This window comes from Lynx rufus, unplaced genomic scaffold (assembly GCF_022079265.1).
Source record: "Lynx rufus isolate CCGP_SWC_20201006 ecotype Redwood Valley unplaced genomic scaffold, mLynRuf1.p SCAF_13, whole genome shotgun sequence".
Lineage (NCBI taxonomy): Eukaryota > Metazoa > Chordata > Mammalia > Carnivora > Felidae > Lynx > Lynx rufus.
Genome location: NW_025814827.1, coordinates 45823890 through 45839731, shown reverse-complemented (window position 1 = coordinate 45839731; position 15842 = coordinate 45823890). Strand labels below are relative to the sequence as shown.

Below are 15842 nucleotides of genomic sequence, written 5' to 3'. Positions count from 1 at the left end.
ATTCAGGAAAAAGAAAAGAAATACAAAAGAGAAATAAAAAGAAAAAAAAGAAAAGAAACAAAGTTGTGTAGATGGACCGGCGAACAGACTGAAATACTACTGAAATTACGTTTTCCCCTAGAAGTCAAACTATGAAATGCTTTATAGTGCATAAACTAAGCAGGCGGAGAGACTTTTGTTCCTGAAGAAAGAGGTTGGCCTAGTTGGGCGGGGCTTAGTGTAACAACTTTGTTCTCCAGTAGATGGCGCTGCTTAGCTTACTGGGGTGGATTCTTGTGGCGCTTGTAGGTGCGTGTGCGTATGCGCATGCGCGGGACCGATGACCATGGCGCCGCCCAGCTACCCGTTCTATAGTATCGGAACTGTGCTCTCCCCGCCCCAGCAAAAACGCACCCATCCTTTGTCTTCCGTCCACTCCGCGCTTTTACACTGTCCCTGACCAAGCCCCAGGCAGCACCTCCCTCCTGATTTTTGTCTCTGGTGCGGCTGTTTTCCCCCCGGCCCCTTACTTGTGAGGGACTGCGGTTTTGACCCGTTCTGCCCTCCTGCGGGAGGGTCTCACCGAGAAATGGCCGTCTGCCAGCGGCACCCAGGAATATTTGCGGGACCGGGCTGCTGCCGGTGCCCAGAGACTGTGGCCGGGTGCCAGCCCACCTCAGAAAGAGTTTGTGAGATAGTATAGCAGCAGTGTTTCAGGGATTATGGCAAATCACAACATGCATCTGGGATCAGGCTTCACCCCCCAACGACTTTGTTCCAGCACCAGCAAATGTGGTTGTTCTCCGGGGTTCACTGGGGCCTTTTCCTGTGGGGTCCACACAGCCTCTACCAGATGTGCTCCCAGCAGGAGAATCACCTGTCCCCGCGTGGCCTGAAGACCACCAGACTTCACTCTGCTCCTGGGGATTCGCCCTTCCCACCAGAGCACCACCAGGTATTGAGCTGTGGAGTTTCAGGCTTTGCGCTCCCTGTTTATAGAGTCTTAATGGAACTTAAACCCTCTCCTTTCTCCTTTCTCCTTTTTTAGTTCAGTGCCTGCGGCTGTTTCAACTTTTCCACTTTCTCTCCAATTGCTTTTGGCGGGGGTGGGGGGGGGAGGTGCTTTTCCCATATTCTCCCCACCGGCTCAGTCCTTTTTCCACATGCAAAAACTGCCCCTGTCTTCCATGGCTTCTCTCTCCCCCAGTTCACCTCTCCGCACTGTGTACCTGATGAGTTCTGTGGTTCAGGTTCTGCAGATTATTGTGTTAATCATCAAATCAGTTTTCTAGGTGTGCAGGATGGTTTAATGTTGATCTGGCTGTATTTCATGCACACGAGACACACAAAAAACGTCCATGCTGTTCTGCCATCTTGGCTCCTCCCTGGTCCATTTTTAATTGGGTCGTTTGTTTTCTTACTGTTGAATTTTAAGAGTTCTTTGTATATTTTGGATAACAGTCCTCTATCAGATGTGCTTTTGCAAATATTTTCTCCCAGTGGGTGCCTTGTCTTCCAATTCTCTTGATATTGTGTTTTGTGGAGCAGAAATTTTTTATTTTAACTAAGTCCACCTTATTGATTATTTCTTTCAGGGATCACTCACTCCCCACAAACCATGTTGACCTTGAAATATTAAAAATATAAACTTTCGCTTCCCAGGAAATTGTGTAAGACGTTTTTTTTCTTGGTTCTTCTAGTTAAGGTTCAAACCCTAAATTAAAAAGCAACAACAACAACAAAACTAATTGGCTAGAAGTATAAAGGAAAATATTTTAAAATGCCAGCAATTTTTCTGTTCTGTTAAAGGTGCAAGTTAGAATTCATCTTTGGGAAGCAGAGGGCTTGCTTGTTTGATATTGTGAAAAAATTTCAGTGGGCTTTTTGATTCTGTGAAGCCAAGCTAAAATACCATTCTGGAGTGGAGAGGTACAAGAGAGCAAAGAAACAAACTTAAGTAACTCTGCAGTTTGTTTTCCCTGTGGGTAGACTTCTTATTGCAGATGACCATATTTGGTGGAAAGCTGGCCTTAAACTTAGATTTTCTTTTTCACTGGGCTCGGAGGAGCTAGAAGGTCTAGTTCCCAGGCAGAGAAATCATTGGCCCCTGCAACTGTACTGCAGGTGGGTGGGGTGGGGGGTGGCGGTGCAAAGAAGAGCACTGGTCAATGGGTAATCTCCTCTGAATGGTTAACCTAGGGAATCTAGAGAAGATGCAACTAGTTACTAGTTTACAATTTCTTTTCTGCAGTGTTACTGGATCTTGTTTTCATAAAAAGCATAGTTTTGTGAAATTATACCTGAGGAATAATTTTGTGTTATACCTGAGGAATGTAATAGTGGACAGAGACACAGACTTGGAAGAAAGTGATTTGAGGGGAGAATTATCTATGTGGAGAAGCTAGTGATAATATGGAAAGACGGACCTGTGGCAGAGATGGGCAGGAGTCCAGACACAGGCAAGGGGGACAAGGGACAATTGGGATGGATTTGTGGCATCTTTAAGCATTCTTCGGGCATAATCAGAAATATTTAGGAAGGTTTTGGAAACCTGGTAAAAGATGGGATTTTTCTATAAGTAAGCAGGATGGGGATTCAGGGTTCTCATACCAAGGGAAGCATGATCCCTGGTAGCTAGAGAAGGTAGGAATATCTGGGTTACATCTAAAGATAATTGCTTAATTACCCAATAGTGGGCCATATGCTGGTAGACTATTGGTGCCTAAATTTGGCAGCAAAGGTAGCTTTGGGTTGGGGCACAGCAGATGTCAAATGGATATAACAGATGAAGAGAGATATGAAAAATGTTTCCTTACTTCCCACCTCTGAAACATGATGGGTACATTAAGGAACATGCTATGGACTCAGAAAACAAGGTTCTAAACTCTTCCCTGCTTTTACTCCCAATCAGTGTATAACCTTGACCATGTTCTCTGATCTCCTACCCATCAATTTCCTCATCTGTTAAAAGAAGTAAAGAGTGATGACAAATATTCTGGAGTCTTGTCCCATCCCAATGGTCTATGATGCTAACAGTAAGTAGGAAAAAAAACCAAAACAAAACAACAAGGCAGACTTTGTCTTTTGGGTGAGGCAAACATGGCCACAGGGGTAGAGATTTCAAACTCTAATATTTCAGAGGGTTCAGGCAGGTATTCTAAAAAATAAAATGGGCTGGAAATCTAGAGTTTTATGGGGGTTTATGTGCTTTCTAAAATGTTGACAACCAATTCAACTTTTAAAACAATTGTTTGGGTCTACAAAACACATCTGATTGACATACTGCCAGTCTAGGGGTCTGTTTGAGGAAGGGAAAGGGGAGGAGGAGAAAGGAGGTGCCCGTGTACTAAGAGAGTGTGTCAGAGGAGGACACAGATCTAGTTTTAGAGGAAGAAGAGAATCTGTGTTCTTCTGTTATAGCTTGTAAATAGGTAGTATTGGGAAAACTTCCTGTCTTCCACTGCTCAGTCTCAGGCACAGAGGGTGTGAATATTTGTTTTCTACTGCAAGGATGTTTGGAGTTGATGGCATGAATCATGTTCTTGACATCTTGTACTTTCAAATATTTGAATTTATATTGGATAATAATCCACTGTAGTGGTCAAATGTCCTAGAACTTGTCTCAGGGCAACTAATACAAATGTCTTCTAGTGTCTCCCCTAGAGAAGAACTCTACTGGCCCCAATCCTTATGTCCATACACACCCAATATACAGAGATACTCCTTTCTCATAATCCACAGAGACTTTGGCACTGTTACAGTTACTCCTTCAGATATTGTGACACGTACTAGGTCGTTGTACCTGAAAGCCCTTGGGATTACCATTTCATCTCTCAGAATCACCTGAAAATGTATTTTGGTTCATATGAATGTGGCCCATAAAACAAATACAAAGAAGAGGTTCAGAGTGGTTGTCCTCTTCCTGTCCCTTTTCACTATCGTCAGTGCTTACTCCTGTCACCTTTCTTACCTCTGCAAAGCCTCACTGGCCATTCCCCTATGTGAAGAAGCTGTACTTCCATCTGATGGGAAAGGCATGTGGCTGGAAAGAGAGCCTGGACTTCCTGCCTTCTTTCATAACAGCAACAGAATGAACTAAAATATCTCCAAGGGAGAAGTCATGAGCACGTGGGACCACCTGCTCTGCTTGGCGCTGGGATTCCTGAAACATCTTATCTTAGTAGGATTACTACCAGTCTGAAGTCTTTAGCTCAGCAGGCCCAGGTCCTCACTGTCCTCTTACTCATGATGTTCGGACCATTGGCAAATGCCCCGGCTTATAAATTTACTGAAATGGATTTGTGGCAGGATATTTTGCTCCTGTAAATTTACCAACTAAAGGGTTGATGATGTCATGTCAGCAAAGTCAGAGCCTTTTACCCCTGAGAACCTAATTCTAATCAGAAATTTGTTTGGGAAATATGAACTTACTATATGGGATTGGATTACTTTAGGAGACATTTTGTTCAAATTGAATGCCAATTTGTCATCCATTTCAAGTAAGAGATTTTCCATGGGGGCCACATGTTTCTATTGTCTTCCTCCTTACAGATTGCTTGAGAATCTTTTGCATTTTTCCCACTATCAACCATGTCTTTCAATACTTCATAACTTGTTATAATTTTTCAAGTTTGTATATAAAAATTTGGGTTGTGCTTAGATTTGCCACTTTGTGACACGTAGAATGGCCCCTTAAACCACAATGTGGTACTTCAGTTCATAGTGCATTACTACATTGCTGTTAATGCTTTCCACTTGCCTCACTTCCATACATTGAAGAAATTAGTCCTTTTATTGTCCGCGTTTTGAATATTCTGTCTCAGTTTGTTTTGTCATTACCAACCAGAAATTCTACATTTTTTCACAAATTGGCCAGTCTTTCGTGGCTTGGAAGATTAGATATTTTAGTCTTGAGATCATTGATTAAAATGTCTTCAGTGAAGGGAGAAAAGGAGAGTTGTTGAGACAGTTTGCTCTGGAAGGGCTGAACAAAGAACAATGAACAGGGACCTCCAGGTCCCTGACCAACGAGGCAGGCCATTCATCATCCAAGAATCTTACCTCATGACACTTCTCTGTCTATACCAAATTGGCATCCAAGAGTATTGTTTGAAGAACTGTCCGCTGGGAGAACATCCCTCACCACTGTCCTGAAGGGCGACACAGTGAGGTGGTGGTCACGAATATATCACCTGGCCTCCATAATGCTTCTCTACAGCAGATGTTCTCCCCCTCTAACAGGAGTACCATGATGGTATTTTGGATTCCCTGGTTCAGTGTCCGCTCACCCCTTGAATTCAATAGCCCTCAAAAGTTGTGGGTATTCTCTTTTTATCAGTGCCTTTTTTTTTCTTTTTGTAAATGGTTGCAGTTCCTACTGGGGAAGAATTTAGGAAATACTTATGTATGTTTGCATGCTATGGCATGTCTTTCCACAATGGGTCATCCCTTCAATCAATGGGCTTTGGGTCTAGAAACTAATAAGTGATTGTGATTTTTCGCTGTGGTGATTGCTCAACAGTTCTTCCCTCTTCCTTCCTCCACCCCACCCCATGCTCCCTGCTGAATTATACAGGACAAATAACACTCTACTTGGATGTTTATCTCTATTGACCACAGGACACTATAGCTATTAGCTATTGACGCAGAACTCTCAGTCAAGCCCCGTTAGTGACTCACACTTTGGCTTGGGATGCTAGGTGGTAGTTCTCTGGCCTCATGTAATAATCTGTTCTCAAATTCCCACCTATCAGAGCCTCTGACTCCTTTCTCAGTACTGGTCAAGCAGTTCCAGCATCTTCACCACACTTATTGTAGGCTAATTGTCATGTCCAAGCTTCAAGGAGCCATCCCAGCAATGTATAGAATCAGCACTAGGTGACCTTGCCAGGATGTTAAATCTGAGTTATGGAAGAGTGCTCCCAAATCCATAAACTGCCCCCTGTCCAACGTTGTCTTTCTCTTCTTGGTCCAACACCCTCAAGAGCCACTTATACATAGTCTCCCAGATTATACTGTGGGAGGCTGGGGCTTGAGCCACTGGGATCCACTGAATCTCCACTCAAAAGCTGGGAGCAGGATCAGTTATCCACCAGCTCCCTTCCCCATGGATTAAGGGTTGTCCCAGGGCTTGTTAACCTCCTTGCAGTTTCAGACTACCCATGAGTCCCATGCCACAGCATTAGGAACACACTGGGAAGAGAGCAAGAGGGATGTGGTGCAGCTGAGGGAGGTGGTGTCAGTTTACACCTGCATGACACTTATTGCTGCAGCAACGGAAAGAATAAAGAGGAGTTAAGAGCTTGTGTCCAGCTCTCTGGCACTTTGTGGTTATCTTTATACTTAAAAAAAATTTTTTTTAACATTTATTTATTTTTGAGACAGAGACAGAGCATGAGTGGGGGAGGGGCAGAGAGAGAGGGAGACCCAGAATCTGAAGCAGCTCCAGGCTCCGAGCTGTCAACACAAAGCCTGATGTGGGGCTCATGACCCATGAGATTGTGACCTGAGCTGAAGTCAGATGCTTAACCGACTGAGCCACCCAGGTGCCCCATCTTTGTACTTAAAAAATTTTTTCTTTAATACATATTATTTAAAAATACCTAAATGTACTATAAAATAATAGATTCTTTAATATTTTTCTCCTGTTACTTAAAACTTAAGTACTTTCAAGTACTTGAGAAATACTCCAGACACTTTAGACCAAGGATCTATTGGAGGAGACTCTTATATCATATACCCCATATTATGCTCAGTTAAAAAAATATGGTGAAAGCAAAGGGAAGCAAGACTATGTTGTTCTTTGTCCCATATTATATGACCACAAGAATTCTAGAAAATCAACCTGATTCTATCAGACCTGGGGGGGGGGCGGTGCTCTGGCTTCCCCAGAAGCTGCTAACAAACCAGGAAATAGAGGAGAGTTCATATCATATCTCTTGGGGTGAACTTGGACCAGTAAGAGACAGGAGCTGACAGATAAAGTTGTTGTCCTTTCTGTCCCAGACAGATGGTTCTGAAGCATTGTGATTCTCTGCAGCCTCTCCCAATTGTTGTGCATGACTGAGCAACTGTCAATGTTCTCTGTGAGGCTGTGGACAGTTTTGCAACACACCGTCTTGAGTTTGCTTGCCCTCTGTCCCCCGTTCACTGCCCTTTGTCCTTCACTTTCTCTACCTTGCCATTCAATAAAGTGTTAGCATGTAAGCTTTGCCTTGAGTTCCGATTTCTAAGGCTCCCATCAAGACATAGTGGGATAACAGGTATTGGCTGGGATTTGGATTCTCAACATAATGACAAAGCACAATCACAGCCTTCAAGTTCTGTCCTGCTCAGTTCTGTCCTGTGAGTTTCAGACGCCCAAAAGAGGCAGAGAGGTACTAGATGGTCAGTGCTTCTGTACCTTCAAGGGCCAGGCTCACAGTGGGAGCTCAGCCTAGCCAGTCTCAGTCTAGCTCAGGCCTCTGGAGTTTGCCTTCCTACAGTGGAGACCAGTAAGGATCTTTTCTCTTGATTATATTCAGGGAGGAAAAGCCAGACCAGAACCACAGAGATGGCCTTCTAATCAAGTTAAAAGGGAGGCAGAGGACCAAGATTACTAACCACATTTTGTCTCAGGCATGGAGAAAGCATAACCAGGCCAGTGTGTATGGCAGGGGAGGGGGAGGAGTGACTTGCTTCCTCCTGAGCCAGAACTTCATGCCTCTAGAAATGACCACAGTCCTTGGTGTCACCTGATGTCATTCTTCTCTTGACATCACAGCAGTTAGCTGGTGGATTAGGACCAGCTAGCTGGTAGATTTGGATGTGGCAGCACAAACGGGAACTTTGAGAGTACAGGGCCTACATCCCAGGCATAACTGGTCTCTTCCTGCTTTTGGTTCAGTCTGACCCTGACTGGAAACAGCATGAGGTATAATAATTTAAACAACTTGAACAGATACCATATGTTTGAACAGATACCAAATCCACTCTTATGTGGATCCTGAGAAACTGAACAGAAGACCATGGGGGAGGGGAAGGAAAAAAAAAAGCTAGGGAGGGAGCCAAACCATAAGAGACTCTTAATAACTGAGAATAAACTGAGGGTTGTTGGGGGGTGGGAGAGAGGGGAAAGTGGGTGATGGGCATTGAAGAGGGCACCTGTTGGGATGAGCACTGAGTGTTGTATGAAAACCAATTTGACAATAAATTTCTTTAAAAAAAATTTTTTTTTTAATAAAAATAATTTAATCAACTTGAGCCTTTCCCATCAGTTCAATTCAATCAACTAATGTTTATCAAGTGGCCGGTCTTTGATGACCAAGTTATCATACTCAGTACCCTAGGCCTAGCACATGCTCAGTGCATCCATGAATGGCTATTGTTAAGGCAGGGGAGATGGGGGAAGGGGTGGTGGAGATGAGACAGATCCGCAGGGGCTCCCCTAGGGTGGGAAACTCCTGGAGGAACAAGAGGGAATCTGGAACACTAAGGAACTTGCAGGATGGTGAGTGAGCTTACTGTGCATTCTCAGCAAGAAGAATGCCCAGAATCCTGGCTCCAGAAAGCTATTGCTGCTAATACCTGCCTGGCTCTTCTGCAGACAGCTGTATCTCAGCATGCCCCCTGAATTCACCTTCCTCCTCTGAATCTCCTTCCTCTCTTGGGCTCATTTTCCACCATCTTCCCTGTGAGACCTCTGAGAGAGTAACAAAATAAACTCCCTGCTACTGTGTATGCTTATGTCTTCTATGGTGACTTGTTATGTGTTTGCACAATGACGTGGCTGTCCTATGCGGCCATGGGTTCAGGCCATACCCCTCTGGTGTCACTGAGAGCAGGTGGCTTTGGGTATTTATGTCAATTATCAGGGAGGCTCTGGGCCCTGCAAAGGGATGCCCTAGGGAGTACTTAGGTGTGGGAGAAGAAAACTCCTTTCTCTTTCTGGACCTTGGTCTCTTGGGCCCGGGCTTTGAAGAGTCTAGTCATACTTGAGATCACTACCAGGCCGAGGGAAAGAAGGCCTGTGCCACATGGGAATTATGTGTGTGGTAGATCCGTATCTGAGACTTTCAGGCAGTTTGACATTTGAGAGGGAAATAGAAGCTGGCAGAATTACAAAGCCACCACATTGGCCTGGGCTTAATTTGCTCTAGGGATTCTGCCCTAATACATGAGGAGCCATGGGCTTTGACGGCATCCTGAGTGCATTCCACCCTTGATATGGGTATATGGCTTAATTTATTTGCACCAAGTTTTCTTGGTCAACTTGGTGTCATCCCTGTCCCTTTCCCCGTTGTCCTTGGCACTGTAGGGAAGTCTGGAGCTCCGTTCTCCCCTATCACTTTCCTATATGCCTCTGAGTTACAGTCTGCCGATTAAAGGTACACACAGGACATTTGGAAGGCAGAAGACAAGTCAGTGTCTCTGTTGGCCATTGTGAACAGATGCTTGGACATATGGTAGACATATGATTTGCTGTAGCCTCCAGCTACCTCCTAAGAAGCACCTGCTTTGGTGTAGACAGCTGGATTACTGTCAGCAGCTTCCCTAGGCTAACCCCCTTCCTGATTTCATGAACCAGCCACAGTCTCCATATTGCTTCCCACACCTTCCAACCATTGTGCAAGCTTCTAAGACCTTTCTCCTTGGGATACAGAGGTGCTTCTCCTCTGCCGAGAGCCCTGACTAATGACCAGTGCTGCAGTGCCCCCTTGCCTTCCACGAGGGTGGTCCCAGGGTGGTAGAGGGCAACCCTCACTCCTGACAGATTGATTAATATAGCAGGCCAGGCAGCTTCTGGATAATTCCTCCAGCTCTGTGACCAGAGGTCCTTCTTGTACAATGACAGTCACTTCTAATGGAACAGGACAACTAGAGTCAGTTCCTACTGCCTCTCCTCTCATAGCCTTCTTTGTTTTGCTGGATCCCAGCCTGACTGAGGCCCTCTACTTAAGATGGGCTGATTGGCTGATGCGTGATATGGCTGTAGTCTAAGATTACTGCAGTGGATGATACCAAAGGAAAGGGACAGACGGCCACTGCTAGTGTCTGGGTGGGATGGGGACTGCTTCCTCAAGAGAACAGGTGTGAATGTATGTGTCATGCAAGAACTCTTGTCCATTATCATGGGCCCACAATTCCTTTCTAAATATTTATTTATTTATATATATATTTTAGCACAAACATATGGGTAAGTTGGCCTTGGGGGCCAAAGGAAAACATAGGGATGCAATGACTCAGTGCCTTGTCACATTGTAAGGACCATTGTGGCAGCACCTAGCATTCTCAGACAGCAGTCTAAGGCAAGCACTGGTGACAACGCCTGACAGCTTTGGCCAACCAGAGGATGTTCGCTTGGGAGCAAGGGAGGCCAGAAATGCTGGGGGAGTCTTCAAACAAGGGTGAATGGGGCTGGGGGGATAAATACCCCCATCCGCTTTACCTTTCACTGAGGACAACTCTGGGTCATATTCCATCTCTGCAGCATACCCCATGAGAGGTTCTCATGGGGACTGAGCCCCAGTAGCTAAGATTGCCAGATTTAGCAGATAAAAATACAGGACATCCAGTTAAATTTTAATTTCAGATAAATGATAAATATCTTTTTTGTAAAATTATGTCCCTAGCAATATTTGGAACACGCACATACTAAAAACTTATTTATGGTTTATCCAAAATTCAAATTTAACTGAGAGTTCTGTATTTTATCTGGCAAAACCTACCAGGAGCCCAAATCAGTTACTTGCTCATTGGGGCACCCTGTCTTTCTTCCTTTCCGTGACCCACATCACCCTCACTTGTTGGTTCTTCAGGGAAGTCACCTCTCTCCCTCAGTCCTGCTCTCAAGAGTGTGATCAGATGGCTTCTGCCAGACCAATGCTGTGGCTCTGGGAAGTCTCTGAAATGAAAGCCTTGGAGATGCCTTGTATTGACAACTTAACTTTCTGGCAACTATTAGAATGATTGCTTAAGATAAGAAGTTTGATGACAGGAGAATAAAGTTGCATTTTTTTGTAGACCTGAATTTGTTGCCTGAGTTGTATATATGTTTGTATTGGCTTTTGAGTCTTCACAAAACCACTATGGCACAGGAACTAATATTTGCCACTCTTACCCGTGGCCATTTAAGAATGCCAAGTTATTTGCCCAAGGTCATAGTTAGCAAGTGGTAAATCCAGGATTCGAGCCCAGGCCATCTGCCTCAAGAGCCTGTGGTCACATCCACTGGTAGCCAAGTGAGGGGAGACTGGAAGGCAGGAGGGGCCCAGTTAAGAGATGGTTTTATTTCTACCACCAAAAACTGTTTAGGGTCCCCATTAAAGCAGGGGCAGCAGGGATCCAGGGTATATTTCTCTGGTTTGGTCTGTGAGGTTTAGTGACTGATTGGTTCCAAGAGTAACTACCTCCCAGCCTCATTTGTCACCCTATCCCCTGCCTTCTGCCAACACCACCCTCCAGTGGCACTGACCTTTTTTTTTTCTTCTCATAATCGAAAGACTTCATGCAAGGCTGCATATTCCGTTCCCCTGCCTAAAAGTCTCTTTGTGTCCCCCTTCCTTGTCTGCCTTACACTTTCATCTTTCAAGCCTCAGCTTATTATTTTTTTGTTGTTGTAGCAAGATACATGGAACATAAAATTTACTATAGTAATGATTAAGTTTTTTAAAATTTCAGTATAGTTGACATACAGTGTTACATTCGTTTCAGATGTACAACGCAGTGATCAGACAAGTCTCTGTTATGTTGTACTCACCATAAGTGTAGCTGCCATCTGTCACCATGCAAAGTTATTCGAAAATCATTGAGTCTCTTCCCTATGCTGTGCCTTTCATTCCCATGGCTTGTTCATTACATGACTGGGAGCTTGTGTCTCCCACTCCCCTTCTCCATTTTGTCCATCCTCCCACTTCCTTCTGGCAACCATTGGTTCTCTGTATTTATAAGTCTGATTCTGCTTTTTGTTTGTTTGTTTTGTTTTTTAGAGTCCACATATGAGTGAATTTATATGGTATTTGTCTTTCTCAGTCTGACTTATTTCACTTAGCGTAATCCCCTCTAGGTCGAACCATGCTGTCACAAATGGCAAGATCTCATTGTTTTTTTATGGTTGCGGTTGTAGCATGATTCTTAGGTGTTTGTTCAGGGGCATGAAGTATATTCACATTGCTGTGCAACCATCACCCCCGTCCGTCTCCAGAACTTCTTTCGTCTTCCCACACTGAAGTCATTCCAAGACCGTCCCTTTTCTATATCTTTCAACTCAGCTACGAACTGGCATATTTTGCCAACCTCATAATGGCTCACCTTGGGTCACTGTGGGAGAACAATGGTGGCATGACACAGGCCGTTCTCAGGAGTAATTCTTTTCCGCATCCCTACAACATTACCTCCCTTGTGGGTTTGTCTCCCTTTCTTCACTACCCTCACCTTTCCTTTATTTTCAAAACTCACCTCTCCAAATGATGGTCCCAATCATCATGGTTTCTCACCCTTTTGAGTCAGCCTTGTAAGCAAGAGCCACACCTGTCCTGGTGAAGAGAATCTTTTCTGGCTCCAGCAGATCCACATCCTGGCCCAGGGGGTCTATGCTGCATGGAGCTGCGGTTCCACCATGGCACCCGTTCTTCTCCCACAGTCCTTTCTGGCCACCCACCTGTTCCATGCAGAGACAGGGAGTCTGGGTATGAATGCTTGATTGCTCCTTTTTTCTCTCAGGGGTCATGCCTCTGCTCACTGTGCTATATCTGTATTACAAAACTAGCTTATGGGGCACCTGAGTGGCTCAGTCAGTTAAGCATCAACTTTGGCTCAGGTCATGATCTCACAGTTTGTGACTTTGAGTCACACATTGGGCTTTGTGATGACAGCCCGGAGCCCACTTCAGATTTTGTGTCACCCTCTCTCTGCCTCTCTTCAGCTTGTGCTCACTCTCTCAAAAATAAATAAATAAACATAAAAAAAAAAAAAGAATTAGACTACATCCTAAAAACATCCATTTACAAAAAACCAGAACAAAACCAGCTTAAATCCCTATGCAAACTCCTTATTTATTTTTGTTCATTATTCTATGCAGGAGATTTACTTTCTCCCCCTGAAATTTCCAAAGATTCTTTCACTGAGGCCTATCACATAATAGATGCTAAATAAATGTTGAATGAAAGAATGACTAAATGGCATTGTTCATAAAAATTTCAGTTGCTTAACATCTGTAGGCCCCCACAAAGAAGAATCTTTTGGCTCGTCATTTGTTTAATGTTTGAGTATCTACAATTGTGCCAGTATCAGAAGGAAAGGTAAATTGCATCAAGTTTATTTCTTTTTTTTTTTTAATTTTTACTTATTGAGAGAGGGAGAGAACACAAGAGCATGAGCGGGGGAGGGGCAGAGGGAGACAGAGAGAGAATCCAAAGCAGGCTCCACACCCAGTACAGAGCCTTATGTGAGGCTCAGTCCCATGACTCTGGGATCCTGACCTGAGCCAAAATCAAGAGTCTGATACTTAAATGACTGAGCCACCCAGGCACCCCGCATCAAGTACCTTTTAAATGTTTTCACTAACGGTTGCCTCACTGACTCAGTGGGTTAAATGTCGGACTCTTGATTTTGGCTCAGGTCAGGATCTCATGGTTCATTGGGATCAAGCCCCCCATCGGGCTCTGCACTGACAGTATGTTTTCTCTCTCTCTCACTCTCACTCACTCTCTCTCTCTCCCCGCCTCTTAAATAAATAAATAAATAAATAAAATGTTTTCACTGAAACAGTGTTTTTTTTCAGCTTTTTCCTTCTGCTTCCTCCTTTACCTCAACCCAGAGAAAGAAGTGCCTTTTCTACTGCAACCCACCCCACACACATATCCACACTCCCCATCCCTACCCCCCACCCCTACACACCCCCACCCCACACATCTCCCCTCCTCTACAGCCACCTCACACACACCCCTACCCCCACCCCTCACCCCCCCAGCCCTACCCTCACCCTCCACACCCCCCAGCCCCCCTCATACACACAACCACACACACCTACACCAAGGAAACAAACATTTCACAAAACAATTTTCAGCTTCACTACAGTTTCAGTTAACTTGGATATTTTCTATTCTATTTCATTTCTTAGAAATAAATGTGAATTGAGACCTACTACATTAGTTTTATGACCCACTACTGATCAAGGCCTACAATTTGAAAAACACTGTTCTAAAGTTACTTTAAAAATGTTAGTGGAAGACTGTTTAATATATTTAATATAAATGCCATACCTAGGAATATTTAAAATTTTGAATATATTAAATTCTAGAAAAGTGGCATGATGTTGGGGTGGGTGAAGGAAAGGAAGATCAAACCCATCACCCTTGGGTTGTAGGGTTTAAATCTGCGAAGGGGAATAAGAATGGGAATAGAAGATAAATGGCACAGACAGGAAATAGATTGAAACACTGATAACTCCATTTCACAAATTCTGCTGATAACAGTTGGGTACATTCCTGAGTCAGGGGACCTAAAAATGTCTGATTCCCAGATGGTATCACCAGCACACTGTGAAACAATATGTTCTTTTAAATTTAATTCAATTTCATTTATTTTCATTGACAAAGTAATACATAAATACATTCTTGTCCTAAAAATTAAAATTATACAGAAAAAAGTTCCTCTTGATACTGTTTCTCTTCAATCACACTGACTTTTCAAGAATGATTTAAATTTGATCTGAAGAGAAACCAGAGTATAAGAATGATTTAAATTTGAAGATACTTCCAGACCTTTTGTTTAAAAAAAAATTTTTTTTTTTAAGTTTATTTATTTTTGACAGAGACAGAGTGAGAGCATGAGCTGGGGAGGGCAGAGAGAGAGGCAGACACAAAATCCGAAGCAGGCTCCAGGCTGCAAGCTGTCAGCACAGAGCCTGACATGGGGCTCAAACACAAACTGTGAGATCATGACCTGGGCCGAAGTCGGACACTTAACTGACTGAGCCACCCAGACGCCCTATTTCCAGACCTTTTCTAATACATTTGTGTTGTGCTGAAAATATACACGTACATGAATATATAGGAATATGTTAAAAATTTGTTATAACATTTTGTTTTGTAACTAGTTTTTTACATTATATGTCATAGAGATTTTTCTGCATTAGTGCATATAGACATATGTCACTCTTTTTAATGTAATTATTGATATGTTTGGGCTTAGGTATATCATTTTATAAATGTGTTTTTGCTTGTTCTGTCTCCCCCTCTTTGCTGTGATGTTGTGATGTAAGAAATACAAAGTTGATCATCTTCCCCAGTTCTTGGCTCAGAGCTCCTAAAACTTTTGGGGATCTCCATGGTGGTAAGTGTCTTTTTGTGTGCTAATGAGATCACCCTTGGAGGTTGGGGACAGGTTGCCAGTGGAACAACCTAGTGATTAGAGGATTGGAACTTTCAGTCCCACCCCACACCTGGAGGGGGATTGGAGGAAGTTGACTTAATCACCAGTGGCCAATGATTTAATTGATTGTGCCTACATAATGGGACTTTCATAAAAACCCTAACCAAAAGGGTTCAGAGAACTTCCTGGTTGGTGAATCCATGAAGGTGCTAGGAGGGTGGCATGCCCTGAGAGGGCATGGAAGCTCCATGCTCCTTCCCACATACCTTGCCCTCCCATTTGGCTATTCCTGAGTTGTCTCCTTTATAATAAACCAGTAATTGTAAAGTTTTCCCCTGAGTTCTATGAACTCTTACAGCAAATTTCTGAAACTTGGGAGAGGAATGTGGGAACCCCTGACTTACAGCCAGTCGGTCAGAAGTATGGGAGGGCTCGACTTGTGGTCTGCATCCCAAGTGGGGCAGTTTGTAGGACCGAGTCTTTAACCTGTAGGGTCTGCACTACTTATTTGG

At 43.8% G+C, this 15842-nt stretch overlaps 1 long non-coding RNA gene across 1 annotated transcript; it reads left to right on the top strand.

Moving 5' to 3' along the window:
- The first annotated feature begins 98 nt into the window (after nt 1-98).
- On the top strand, nt 99-15292 carry LOC124508835 (uncharacterized). Its single transcript, XR_006961316.1, has 2 exons — nt 99-934; nt 15221-15292. It is a non-coding gene; the product is annotated as an uncharacterized LOC124508835 (long non-coding RNA).
- The last annotated feature ends 550 nt before the right edge of the window (nt 15293-15842 follow it).